Source organism: Ailuropoda melanoleuca, chromosome 3 (genome assembly GCF_002007445.2).
Source record: "Ailuropoda melanoleuca isolate Jingjing chromosome 3, ASM200744v2, whole genome shotgun sequence".
NCBI lineage: Eukaryota > Metazoa > Chordata > Mammalia > Carnivora > Ursidae > Ailuropoda > Ailuropoda melanoleuca.
The window spans coordinates 19,879,003-19,891,882 of NC_048220.1; the positions used below are offsets into that span (position 1 = coordinate 19,879,003).

General features: G+C 36.3%; 1 non-coding gene across 1 annotated transcript; it reads left to right on the forward strand.

Annotated features, from left to right (window-relative positions):
• The first annotated feature begins 3,673 nt into the window (after positions 1-3,673).
• LOC117801700 lies at positions 3,674-3,864 on the forward strand. The gene has a single exon (XR_004624445.1). It is a non-coding gene; the product is annotated as a U2 spliceosomal RNA (small nuclear RNA).
• The last annotated feature ends 9,016 nt before the right edge of the window (positions 3,865-12,880 follow it).

Sequence of the window (12,880 nt, forward strand, 5' to 3'; positions counted from 1 at the left end):
AGAATTGAGCCAAGATCGATAATCAGAATGAAGGCAAAACATAGGCTTTCTTTATAATATTACTTTTTTTTTAAGATTTTATTTATTCGACAGAGATAGAGACAGCCAGCGAGAGAAGGAACACAAGCAGGGGGAGTGGGAGAGGAAGAAGCAGGCTCATAGCAGAAGAGCCTGATGTGGGGCTCGATCCCACAACGCCGGGATCACGCCCTGCGCCGAAGGCAGACGCTTAACCGCTGTGCCACCCAGGCGCCCCTATAATATTACTTTTGATATTACTAGCTATGCTTGACAGTCTAACTTGTACTTCATACATGTTATGTGTGATATAATAACTTGTGGCTTGTTAGGAAGGAGACATGAAGTTAAGGTGCTGTCATTCTGGGGAACGAGGGAGATGGTGAATAGTGCCAACAGTGAGTTGTCTAAACTACCACTAAAGAGGACAAAACGGAAATTGAAGTTTATGGAGGTAGGAAATCAGAAAACCAGGGTAGAAGATCAAATTAAAACCAAGGAAGGGGGTGCCTGGGTAGCGCAGTCGTTAAGCGTCTGCCTTCGGCTCAGGGCGTGATCTCGGCGTCCTGTCGAGCCCCACATCGGGCTCCTCCACTGGGAGCCTGCTTCTTCCTCTCCCGCTCCCCTGCTGTGTTCCCTCTCTCGCTGGCTGTCTCTCTGTCACGTAAATAAATAAAATCTTTAAAAAAAAAAAAACCAAGGAAAAATTTCTTTATGAAATGGAATTTAAAAATTCCAAGTAAGTAGTCCATGAAGATTTGGAAATGGCCAGGTATCACTGATCATTGATACTAGTTGTAGAGAGGGATTCAAAGGGTTCTGAGGGTGCTGTTTATAAAAATTGAAATGAGTTTCCAATAAATTCTTCACAGCTCATAAATTAGCATAATCCTACAGGCTGAAAACAAGAAAACTTTAGGTCAGGCATGAAAGAAATCAAATTGCATGCTTGAAGAGTTTTCAATAATAATTAGACATATACTTCACAAAGTGTAATAGTTCTTTGGGCTACTGATGCTTGCTGCCACATTATCTGTCATTTTCATAGAGCTGATTTTTTTTTTTTATTGGCAGAATTTTTAGTTGTGTTTTTTTACATGGTAGAGGATAGATGAGCAAAGTTTAATCTTTTAAATGTGCTGGAAAGGAGTAACTCCTTAAAAGATTAAGCTACCTAGTCTGTCATGTGAACCATAGGGATATTTTGAAATATATATTTGAAAAATTATAGAAATGAGTTTGAAATAAACATGGTGACAGACTTCTGGTACTGAAATTTCCTTTGGGAAGTGTTACTTTTTCCTTTGTGCTCAATATTCTCCGTGTATCCACTATTCATACCTGTGTAGCTGTGTGATCCCTGGGCAGTTTTTGTTTTTTGCAGTTTGATCCTTTTTCTGGTTACAATATCATCAGCAAATACTCTTACTTACTCCTTTAAAATGATCTTATATACCCCAGATATGATACAAGAGAGAATATTATCTTAGTACTTACCCCATTGCCCTTCTCCAGCAGATATTAATTTCAGCTTTCCATTACCATTGTTGATTTCATATACTAATTTTCATGTTACCTATATTTTGGTTAAATCCTGCCTCAGACTGTAAATGATTGAAGCTAAACCAGCTTCTTTTAGCTCTGCTTCTTCAATAGTAAAATGAAAGTGTATTCAGTTGAAAAATGGCCTACCTAAATATCAGGTTCTGATCTTACAGAACCTATGACTATTATCTCCTGTGGCAAAGACATTGCAGATATGATTAAGTTAAAGATCTTGAAGGTGGGATGTGTTAGTGTGCTAAGCCTGCTATAACAAAGGAGCACAGGTTGGGTACCTTAAACAACAGAAATTTATTTTCCTCACATTTCTGGAGGCTAATATCCAAGATCAAGCTGTGAACAGAATTGGTTTCTTTTGAGGTCCATCTCCTTGGCCTGTAGAGGACCATCTTCTCCCTGTGTTTTCATGTGGTCTTCACTCTACTTGTGTTGTCCTAATTTCCTCTCTTGTACAACACTAGTCATACTGGGTTAGGGGATAAACTTAGTACCTCATTTTAACTTAATTACCTCTTAAAGACCCTCGATTCATATACAGTCATATTCTGAGGTATGTACTGGAGGTTAAGATTTTAATATATACATTTGGGGGGGTGCACAGTTCGGCCCTTTACACTCCACCTACCAGTCCCCCTAAATTCATATACTTCTAACAAGCAAAATAAATTCACCCCATCTCAGTAGCTTCAAAAGTCTTAACCGATTACTGTATCAATTCTAATTCCAAAATTGCATCTAAATTAAATATGCATGAGACTTGAGGTATGTTTCATCTGGGTGAAAAAATTCCTCTGCAACTTCGAGTCTGTGAAACCAGACAACAGGTTATATGCTTTCAAAATAATAGTAGCTGAAGCAGTGTAGTATAGAATATATTACTATTCCAAAGGGAAAAATTGGAAAGAAAAACAAGATGGGCCCTAAAAGCAATCGCTAGTATCCTAAGAAGAGGGAGGCAACAGGAAATTTGAAACACAAAGAGGGAATGCAGTATGAAGATGGAGCATGAAGATATTTGAAGATGCTGACCTTAAAGACTGGAGTGCAGTGGCTCCAGGCCAGGAATGCTGGCTGCCACCAGATAAGCAAGGAACAGATTTTCCTCTAGAGCCTCTGGAGAAAGTGTGGCCCACTTGACATCTTGATTTTTGGCCCTGTGATTCTGATTTTGGACTTCTGGTCTCTAGAGCTCCGGGAAACTTCTGTCTGTTGTTTTATTTTTTTTTTATTTTTTTTTATAGATTTTATTTATTTATTCAACAGAGATAGAGACAGCCAGCGAGAGAGGGAACACAAGCAGGGGGAGTGGGAGAGGAAGAAGCAGGCTCATAGCAGAGGAGCCTGATGTGGGGCTCGAATCCCACAACGCCGGGATCACGCCCTGAGCCGAAGGCAGACGCTTAACCGCTGTGCCACCCAGGCGCCCCCTGTCTGTTGTTTTAATCCACCAAGTTTGTGATAATTTGTTACAAAAGCCTACAAAACTAATATAAAACTAATAAAAAGAGTAAAATGTAGTAATTTATATCAGTTTGCACTGTGACCTACACATAAAGATGTGGTCAATGAATGCAGTACTTCTACTCTTCTTTTTCCATGTCTTTACAGTCAGACAGTCTGCCCCATCATGTTTCTTTAGGGCTCACCCCAGGATCTCAGACATGGCAGTGAATATAATAACTATTATGGGTCTTTAAAGTGATAAACTGAAACTTATTTCTACTTCTTCGAGCACAAATTCCTTTGTTGCAAAGGAACACAGAAGATATAAGAAAAGAAACAAAAATTTAACATTACTGGAAAAAAAGAGTCATCAGAGGAACGAAATTTGGGGTATAGTAGAAAGACAGAAAATTAATAGAACACTCAGTTCCAGCAGCATGGCTCACTAAGCTCATGTGGAATCCCTTCTCACCAAAAATACGTAGAAATAATCATTAAAATATTTTTAAAGAATTATATATATCTCAGTTTGATAAAAGACAAATCTCCAAGTGCTAGAATAAGTGGGAAGACTGGTAGCCAAAAAGAGCTGGGTCTTCTTTCTCCTGATTTCCGAATCAATGCAGTCATTATAAGAAAGTATCATGACATCGCTTCTCGGCCTTTTGGCTAAGATCAAGTGTAGTACCTGTTCTTATCAGTTTAATATCTGATACGTCCTCTATCCGAGGACAATATATTAAGTGGATTTTTGGAGCTAGGAAATGGAATAGGAGCTTGCTCCGTCCACTCCACGCATCGACCTGGTATTGCAGTACCTCCAGGAACGGTGCACGCCCTCGGGGATCATAAAAAAAAAAAAAGAAAGAAAGAAAGAAAGTATCATGAAACTATATAATTTTGTGATTGAAAATCTCCCATTATCTCAGTCATCAGATATAAATTCCACTGACACTTTTGGGAATATTCCACTGACGTTCTTCCCTGCATGTTGTCACATTTTGTTTTATTTATTCACATACAAGAATAAATACATGCTTTATAGTTTCATTTGTATAAAGTTCAAAAACAGGCAAAAACTAACCTACTTTAAAAAGTCTAAAAACTAATTCCCAAAGTAGGTCACACAATATATTCCTCTTCACAACTTACTTTTTTTTTCACTTAATAACTCTTGGATTTCTTTCCATATCTCCCCCTATAGATCTGCATAATTATTTTAACGTTTATTTAACATTTATAGAAAGAATTTGAGATCTACTTATTTCTTCTAATTTAAAATCCGGGATATATTTCACTTGATATGCTTTCACTGGCCAAATTAATGTTCTGAAAATTGTTTAGCAAAATAGTTCTCATTTTCATATCATCACATTTATCTTTTCAGTTATCTCTTGTAATTTTTCTAAACCAGGCAACTTCTTAGAAAGTATATGTGAAAATTTTAATTTTACATAGTTTACGTATCTTTTTTAAATAAACTTTTTATCAAAATAAGATATATATGCAAAAGGGTACATAAATTGTGATTGTCCAGTGAAGTGAATTTTTAAACTGTGAACGTAATCATGAAAGCCACTATTCCTAGTAAGAAATAGAATATAACTAGCACCCCCAGGGCTCCTACCGAATCACCAGAAAGTTGACTCTGAAAGTGAAAACACTAACTCAGCCATGTCTGTAGCCATTTTTAATTTGAATAGCTAGGCGTAGAAAGCAGAAGGAAGCTTCTGGATGCACTTCTGTTTTGATAAACATGCATATATTAATGAACAGCTTTAATAATTGTCTGGAAGAATTACTCTCAGAGTTCCCTATAAAGTAGAAGAATTCACAATAGACACAGGGAGAAAGATACCAGACCCATAAGCAACAACCTGTGACATAACACTTTGGAAGCAGGAATAGGTATATAGTTTAATGATTTTCAAACTGTTGTAGTTGATGTGCTGTCCTTCCAATGAAATTATGAGTGCAAGATTGTATGGAGGCGTCAAGTTAAAGATGGTACATGGAACACACATGTCTGTGTTTCATTCCTCCTAGAATTATCTTTAAAACACAAAAGAATCAAAAAGGATATAAAGAGCCACCCATTTGGAAGCCTTTTCCTTATCTGTACGGTAAGAGAGTTGGAGTAGATACTCTCTAATGTCCTACTTTGCTTTAATACTGAATTTTATTATTTTTTAAATATTATATTATTTTTATTCATATTTCTGTAGAAAATAGGTGGTAATTATCTATTGTATGTGAATAGATAGAAGTATTAGTGACAAAAAGGTAAATAAATATTGTGTGTAACTATCTTACACGTGTGGCCAAAAAAAATATCTTAATGAGTAAGTCTTCCACATATTTTAGAATCTGAAGTAGAGGCATTCAGTTACCTGATAATGAAAACATAATTTCTAATTTTAAAACTGCCCTGAATCTATCCATTTATCCACTAATTGCTGAAAAAGAAATTTCAGTGTTCACTCTATAGGCCACTTATCAATACATAGAGAGAGGTGAGATGGAGGTGGAGAAGTTGAGGGGAAAGAGAAAAGGAGAGAGAAAGGGACAGAGGCAAGGGAAGGTGAGACAGAGACAGAGAGAGTGACTTTCTTTCAAATGTATTTTCAAAAGTTTGAACCAAACATCTCTCCTAGTTCACAGTAGGGGGTATGTCCAATTCCAAAAATCCTGTCATTCTTTGTGTAATTTTTTCTCAGTGAACATACCTGTTCACTTCTTTATATGCTTTGTATCACTTATTCATCATAGGAGCCAGTGAAATAGGCTTTTGCATTTTGAAATTAAAGAAGCTAAAGCATACAGAAGTCAAACAGTTTTCCAGCATTATCAGGGTGAATGACAAAACTGAGGATGAAATCCATGGCTGTCCTCTAAAGGTCACACTGTCATCTGCTTTGGTATAGATCTCTTGTCTTCCCAGTTAACAGACCACTCCCAGTGGTAACTGAGGAGGGGCAAAGTGAGAATATTGTACACATGCTCTTGGAACAGATATGAAATGTCAGTGGAATGATGATATCATTTATTTCTAATTTAAAAGTTATCCTTTCCTATGCTATATTCTTTGAATGTTTAGTTTGGCAAACTAAAAGTTTGGAAAATGTTTCAAAATTAAAAACTCTTAGCAATCAGTCGAGCTCAAATAATCCATAATTTTATATCAGTTGCAGGGTACTTTAATATTTATTCCAAATATAGATAGGTTCAGAAGGATAAAATTTCAGAATTAATGTGTTTTGTGGCTTATGATACCTCTTTAGTGCACAACTTTTGTATTTATAATGCTTGTTACCTGAATTAATTTAGCAATTGTTATTTCAGTTGTGGTGAAACTTGAGGAAATAGGAATGGAACCACTGTGTTCTTTACTGGGTACCTACCCTTAAACAGCATTGTCAAACTGTGAATAAACGTCTCACAACAGCCTTGGCCTGCTTGTCCTGTCTATTTTCCTTTGCACAAGGTAATTTGTTTTATCTGCTGGCACCCCAGATTCACTTTTGTCCTAGATTATTTTATTGTCTTTTACTGGGATATATTTGCAGAGATTGGGTAGGGTTCTTTGGAGTTATATGATATTTTTATTTGCTAGATATTTGAATCCTCTGGGGAACTTTTGTGTGCCAATACTAAAATGCTGAATTAATCCATAATTTCCCCAAATTAAATAGGCTTAATAGTGGAGCTGGGATTGAAATGTATGGCCACCTTACTCTAAAAGGTCACAGTTTATTACAAGATAATGAGAGCTTACAATGAAACAAAATCACCAGATGGGCCCTTTGAGTCCTAGAGCCTCAGTGTTGGAGACAGTGTTTAAACTCAAACCTTAGTGTTTTCCTGAAAACTCCAAATTCCTATTATGGCATGTAGGTTACGGTTTTTTAACACAGTAAAAAGGTGATCAAAGGAGGAGAGTTTGTATCTTTCAGCTCAACTTGTCATATTGAATCACCTACATCTAGGATATTCGGTTGATAAATTCTCCCAAGAATCTGAAGTAAGAATGGTGTCTCCTTTCTTTCTGGAAGGAGGCTATAAATACTGAAGTTAATCACAGTTTTCCAACATTTTTAAGAAAAAATTCTCAATAACGAGCTTCCCAAACACTTTTTAAAAATTGTTTTTATTAAATCAGACACATACACACATATACACATATACATCCACATATAATTTAATTGTTCTGTGGCACATTTGACTTTGATTTTCCTTAGTAATATTGGTTGTCTTAGTTTCCTCTAGAAGCTGATCAAGAGTTAAAGATTCAGGTGCAAGCAGTTTATCTAGGAGGTTGTAAGGACACTGATAGGATAGTGAGGAAGAGAAACAGTGAAGGGGAACCAACCATGAGAGAGCACCTGGAGCTTAATCCTGTAGGGAAACTCTGGAATATGGTACCTAACACCCATCTCAGAATTTTCCCTCCAATGGGTGCAGCATAATCATAGGCTAAGAGCTGCTTCCTGGTGGGTATTAATTCTTTGTCTTCTGGCCTGGTATGCTTCTGGGCAGAGCAACTGTGACAGACTATTTTTCAAACATGACCACACTGAGAATTCTCATCCTGCACGCTGTTCAAACAATGTGACAATGACCCTCTTCTCATCAGGGTAAGGGATCTTTTATCCTTTTCTTGAATCTGGGCATATTTGTGATCACAGTGCAAACAACACTTTATGACTTCTAAGTCAAGTCATAAAAGTGACACAACTTTTGCCTGGTTCTTTTCTCTTGATTGTTTTCTCTTGGAACCTAAGCATTATGCTGAGAGGATACGTGCACTCCCTGTGGGGAAACCCATAGGGAGAAGGACAGCCCACCAACACCAATGTGCCAGACATGTGAGTGAGCCATCTTGAAAGAGAATCCTCCAGTTCCAGCAAAGCTATCCCACTTAACAGTGCATGGAACATGAGCTAATCCTGCTGATTCCTGCACAGCTTCCTAAATGTAACTAAATAAGTGATCGTTATTAAATTAAGCCATTATTAATTTGGGTTGGCTTTTTAGATAACAATAGATAACTGGTATAGATTTTTCTGTACTGGTGGCCATGAGTGGCACCTAAGTTCTCCCCTTGAAGCCATGAGGTAAGCCTTTGTAACTACCTTATTCAAATATTTGAATTGTTTTCAGTATAACACAGTGTGTTAATTATACCAGAATTTTAGAAATAAATAAATAATTTTTAAAAAGATGGGGTAATGAGAAAGGAGAAAAAGTAGTGGCAGTTGTAGATCAGGATTTGGATGTTCAGGAATATAGCAGATTGTATTTAACAAAGGTGGCCACAACAATATCTCCCTTCCTGCATCTGTTTCTAGAATTTTACCACTAGCCCATCAGAATGTGGTCCCCCCAACTTCAGTGGATTTTTGTGACTGTCTTGTCCAACAGCATATGACAGAAGTGATGTTATGTGACTTCTAGGATTAGGTCATAAACATGTTTGCTTTTGACTTGTTCGCTTTAGAGTCTTACCCTAAGAACCCAGCCACCATACCCAAGCAGCCTGTAGAAAACCACATGGAAGGAAACTGAGGTTCCATGCCCATAGCCACAAGTGAGTCTCAGCTGACACACAGTGTCCACTTGCCAGTCATCTAGACAGTTATCTTGAAGTGAATCCCAATCTTTAGTCAACCCATAACACATGATAGCATATCATACCACTTGGAGTAAAGCTAAGCTCCCCCTGTTGAGCCCTGGGAAAATTGCAGACTTGTCAAAATTAATGATCGTCATTTTAAGTCACTAAGATTGGGGTGACAGTTTACACATAGAATTGTGTACAGTGGGTTAGGCGAAGATATATTATGACATCAAAAGCAAAATCTATAGAAGAAGGAAGGTTAATTTTATCAAAATTAAAATCTCTGCAATTCAAAATACATAGTTAAGAAATTTTAAGAACAAACTACAAAGTGGAAGAAAATATCTGCAAAGCATGTATCTAATAAAGGACCTGTATCTAGAATATATAAGCATTCTTAAAATTCAACAATAAGAAAACAAATTTTAAAAAGATGATGAGGGAGGGCAGAAGACTTGAATAGACACTTGACCAAAGATGATGCATGGATGGAAATAAGTGTGAGAAATGATGTTCAAAATGATTGGTGTTTAGGAAAATGCAACTAAAACCTACAATAAGATATCTCTGCACACTTATTAGAACAGCTAAAATTAAGAAGATTGAACATATCAAGTGTTGGTGAGGTTGTGAAGAAACTGGACCTCTCATATACTACTAGTAGGAATGTAAAATGGTACAACCATTTTGGAAAATAGTTTGGATGTTATCGAAGAGAAATGAAAGCATATGACCATACAAAGACTTATACTTAAATGTTCATAGCAGCTGTATATGTATAATCAAAACTGAGGAAATCTCAATGTCCATCAACATTTGAGTGGATGAACTGTGGCATATCTCATATACTTTTCAGCAATAAAAACAAATAAAATATGAATACATGTTATGTACAACTTGAATGGATTTCAAAATAATTATGTGGGGTAAAAGAAGTCACACACCCCCAAAAAACAAGTGCACACTGTGTGATTCCATGTATTTAAATTCTAGGGGACGTGAATTTAATGTATATACAGTGAAAGAAAGCAAATCAGTGCTTGCCTGGGGATGGTGGTGGGGTTAAGAGAAGATTACAAAGGGATACAAGGAAACTTTTATAAATGACAGATATATTGATGACTTTTATGCTATTCTTTAAAATTTTTTTTAGTATAGTAAACAATGTTACATTAGTTGTAGCTGTACATCATAGTCATTCAACATTTGTGTACATGATGCTATGCTTATCTTAAGTGTAGTTATCATCTGTCACATACAACACTATTATTATACCATTAACAATATTCTGTATCCTCTACCTTTTATACTCATGAGTTATTCATTCCATAACTTGAAGACTGTATCTCCCACAACCCTTTATCCATTTTGTCCATCCCCTCACCTCCCTTCCCTCTGGCAACCATCATTTAGTTCTCTGTATTTGGTCTGATTCTGCTTTTATTTGTTTGTTTATTCATTTATTATTTTTTTTTAGATTTCCCGTATAAGTGAAATGATATGGTATTTGCCTTTTCTCTGACTTTTTTCATTTAGCATAATACCCTCTAGGTCCATCCATGCATTCATGTTGTCACAAATGGCAAGATATCATCCTTTTTTATGGCTTGGTAATATTCCTGTGTGTGTGTGCATGTGTGTGTGTGTGTGTGTATATGTATGTGTACACACACACCATGTCTTCTTTATCTTCTTCATCTATAAATGGACATAGGTTGTTTCCCTATCTTGGCTATTATAAATAATGCAGTAAACATAGGGGTGCATATATCTTTTTAGTGTTTTTGTTTTCTTTGGGTGAATACCTAGTAGTGGAATATTGGATCATATGGTATTTCTATTTTTAAGTTTTTGAGGAACTTCCCTGCCGTTTTCCACAGTGGTCACACCAGTTTACAGTCCCACCAGCAGTGAACAAGGTTCCCTTTCCTCCACATCCTTGCCAACACTTGTTATTTGTCTTTTTGATAGTAGCCATTCAGACTGGTGTGAGGTGATATCTCATTGTGGTTTTGATTTGCATTTCCTGATGGTTAGTGATGTTGAGTATTTTTTCATGTGTTTGTTGGCCAGTTTATGTCTTCTTCGGAAAAAAATGTCTGTTTTGGACCTTTGCACATTTTTAACTAGATTGTTTTTTTATGTTGAGTTGTATAAGTTCTTTATATGTTCTGGATTTAAACCCCTTACTGGATACTCCAGTTGTAGATGTCTCCTCCCATTTTATTTGTTTTTGTTTTGTATTGTTTGGGTGATGGTTTCCTTTCACCACCCAAAAACTTTTCATTTTGGTGTAGTCCCATTAGTTTATTTTTGCTTTTGTTTCCCTTGCATGAAAAAAAGAGTCAAAGAAATATACCACTAAAGCCAAAGTCCAAAAGTTTCCTGGCCTATATTTTCTTTTAGGAGTTTTATAGTCTTAAGTCTAAAATTTAGATCTTTAAGCCATTTTGAGTTTATTTTTATGTGCAATGTGAGAAAGTGGTCCAGTTTGATTCTTTTGTTGTTGCTGTTGTTTTTTCTTTTTCTCTTTTTGTTGCTTTTTTTTTTTGGTGTGTGTGTGTGTGTGTGTGTGTGTGTGTGTGTGTGTGTGTGTGTTTAAATAGGCTCTACAGCCAACATGGGGCTTAAATTCATGACCCTGAGATCAAGAGTCACATACTGTATGAACTTAGCCAACCAGGCACCCCCAGTTTCATTCTTTTGCATGTGTCTGTCCAATTTGCCTAACACCATTTATTGAAGAGGCTATCTTTTCTGCATTTTATATTCTTTCCTCCTTTGTCATAGTTAATTGACCATATAGGTATTGGTTTATTTCTTGGCTCACTGTCCTGTTCTGTTGATCTATATATTTTATTTTTCTGCCAGCACCATACTGTTTTGATTACCACAGCTTTGTAGTATATCATGGAATCTGGGATTATAATACCTGTAGCTTTGCTCTTCTTTCTTAAATTTGCTTTGGCTATGAGATTTGAGGTCTTTTGTGGTTTCATAAAAAAAAAAAGTATTCTAGTTCTGTGAAAAATGTTACTGGTATTTTGATAGGTATTGCATTGAGTCTATAGATTGCTTTGGGTAGTATGGACATTTTTGCCATATTAGGTCTTCCAGTTCATTGCCACTTTATATTTTTTTGTGTCATCAATGACTTGTAGTTTTCAGAATATAGGTCTTTTATCTCCTTGGTTAAATTTATTCATAGGTATTTTATTCTTTTTTATGCAGTTATAAATGGGTTTATTAATTTCTCTTTCTGCTACTTTGTTATTAGTGTATAGAAATGCAATACATTTCTGTGTATTAATTTTGAACCTGCAACTTTATTCATTTAACAGTTTTTTGGTGGAATCTTTAGTGTTTTCATATATAGTGTCATGTTATGTGCACATGTATGATACTGGTTGTGGGCTTGTCATATATAGTCTTTATTGTTTTGAGGCACATTCCTTCTATAGCCACTTAGTTGAGAGGTTTGTTTTTTTTTTTAAATCCAAAAATGGATGTTGAATTTTCTCAAGTGATTTTTTTGTTTCTCTTGAGATGATCATGTGATTATTATTTTTCATTTTGTTAATCTGGTGTATCACATTGTTTGATTTGTGAATATTGAACTATCCTTGTATCCATGGAGTAAATCCTACTTGATAGTAGTGAGTAATTTTTTTAATGTATTGTAACATTTGGTTTGTTAGTATTTTGTTGAGGTTTGCACCTTTGTCATCTCTTCTCTGTCTCTTCTCTTTCTGGGATTCCTATTATGTAAGTGTTACTATGCTTGATGATGTCCCTGAGTTCCCTTAACCTGTTCTTACTTCCATTATTCTTTTTTCTTTTTGCTGTTCAGCTTTGGTGCTTTTCCTTATCCTGTCTTCCAGATTGCTGGTCCATTCTTCTGCATCCTCTCATCTGCTGCTGATCTTATGTGGGTTGTGTGTGTCCTACTGTTAAGGTTGAACCACATTTGCCTTCATTCCAGTCAGCTGTAATGACTCACTTTGTCTGCTGTGGGTACACTAGGCAAGATTTGGTTCCTGCACTGTTGAGAAGCCTTTTTGAGGCCACAGCGGGCTTTTTGGTGGGCAGTTGGACAGTTAGCTAGCTTTCTACAATTAGCCTCTCTGCTACAGCTGTAGGCATACCAAAGAGCAGGACTTGCTGTCTGCACAGCCAAGTCAGAGGTTTCATTGGTGTGTGAGCCACCAGTCAGAGCAGATAGCTGTAATTAGCCTCTCG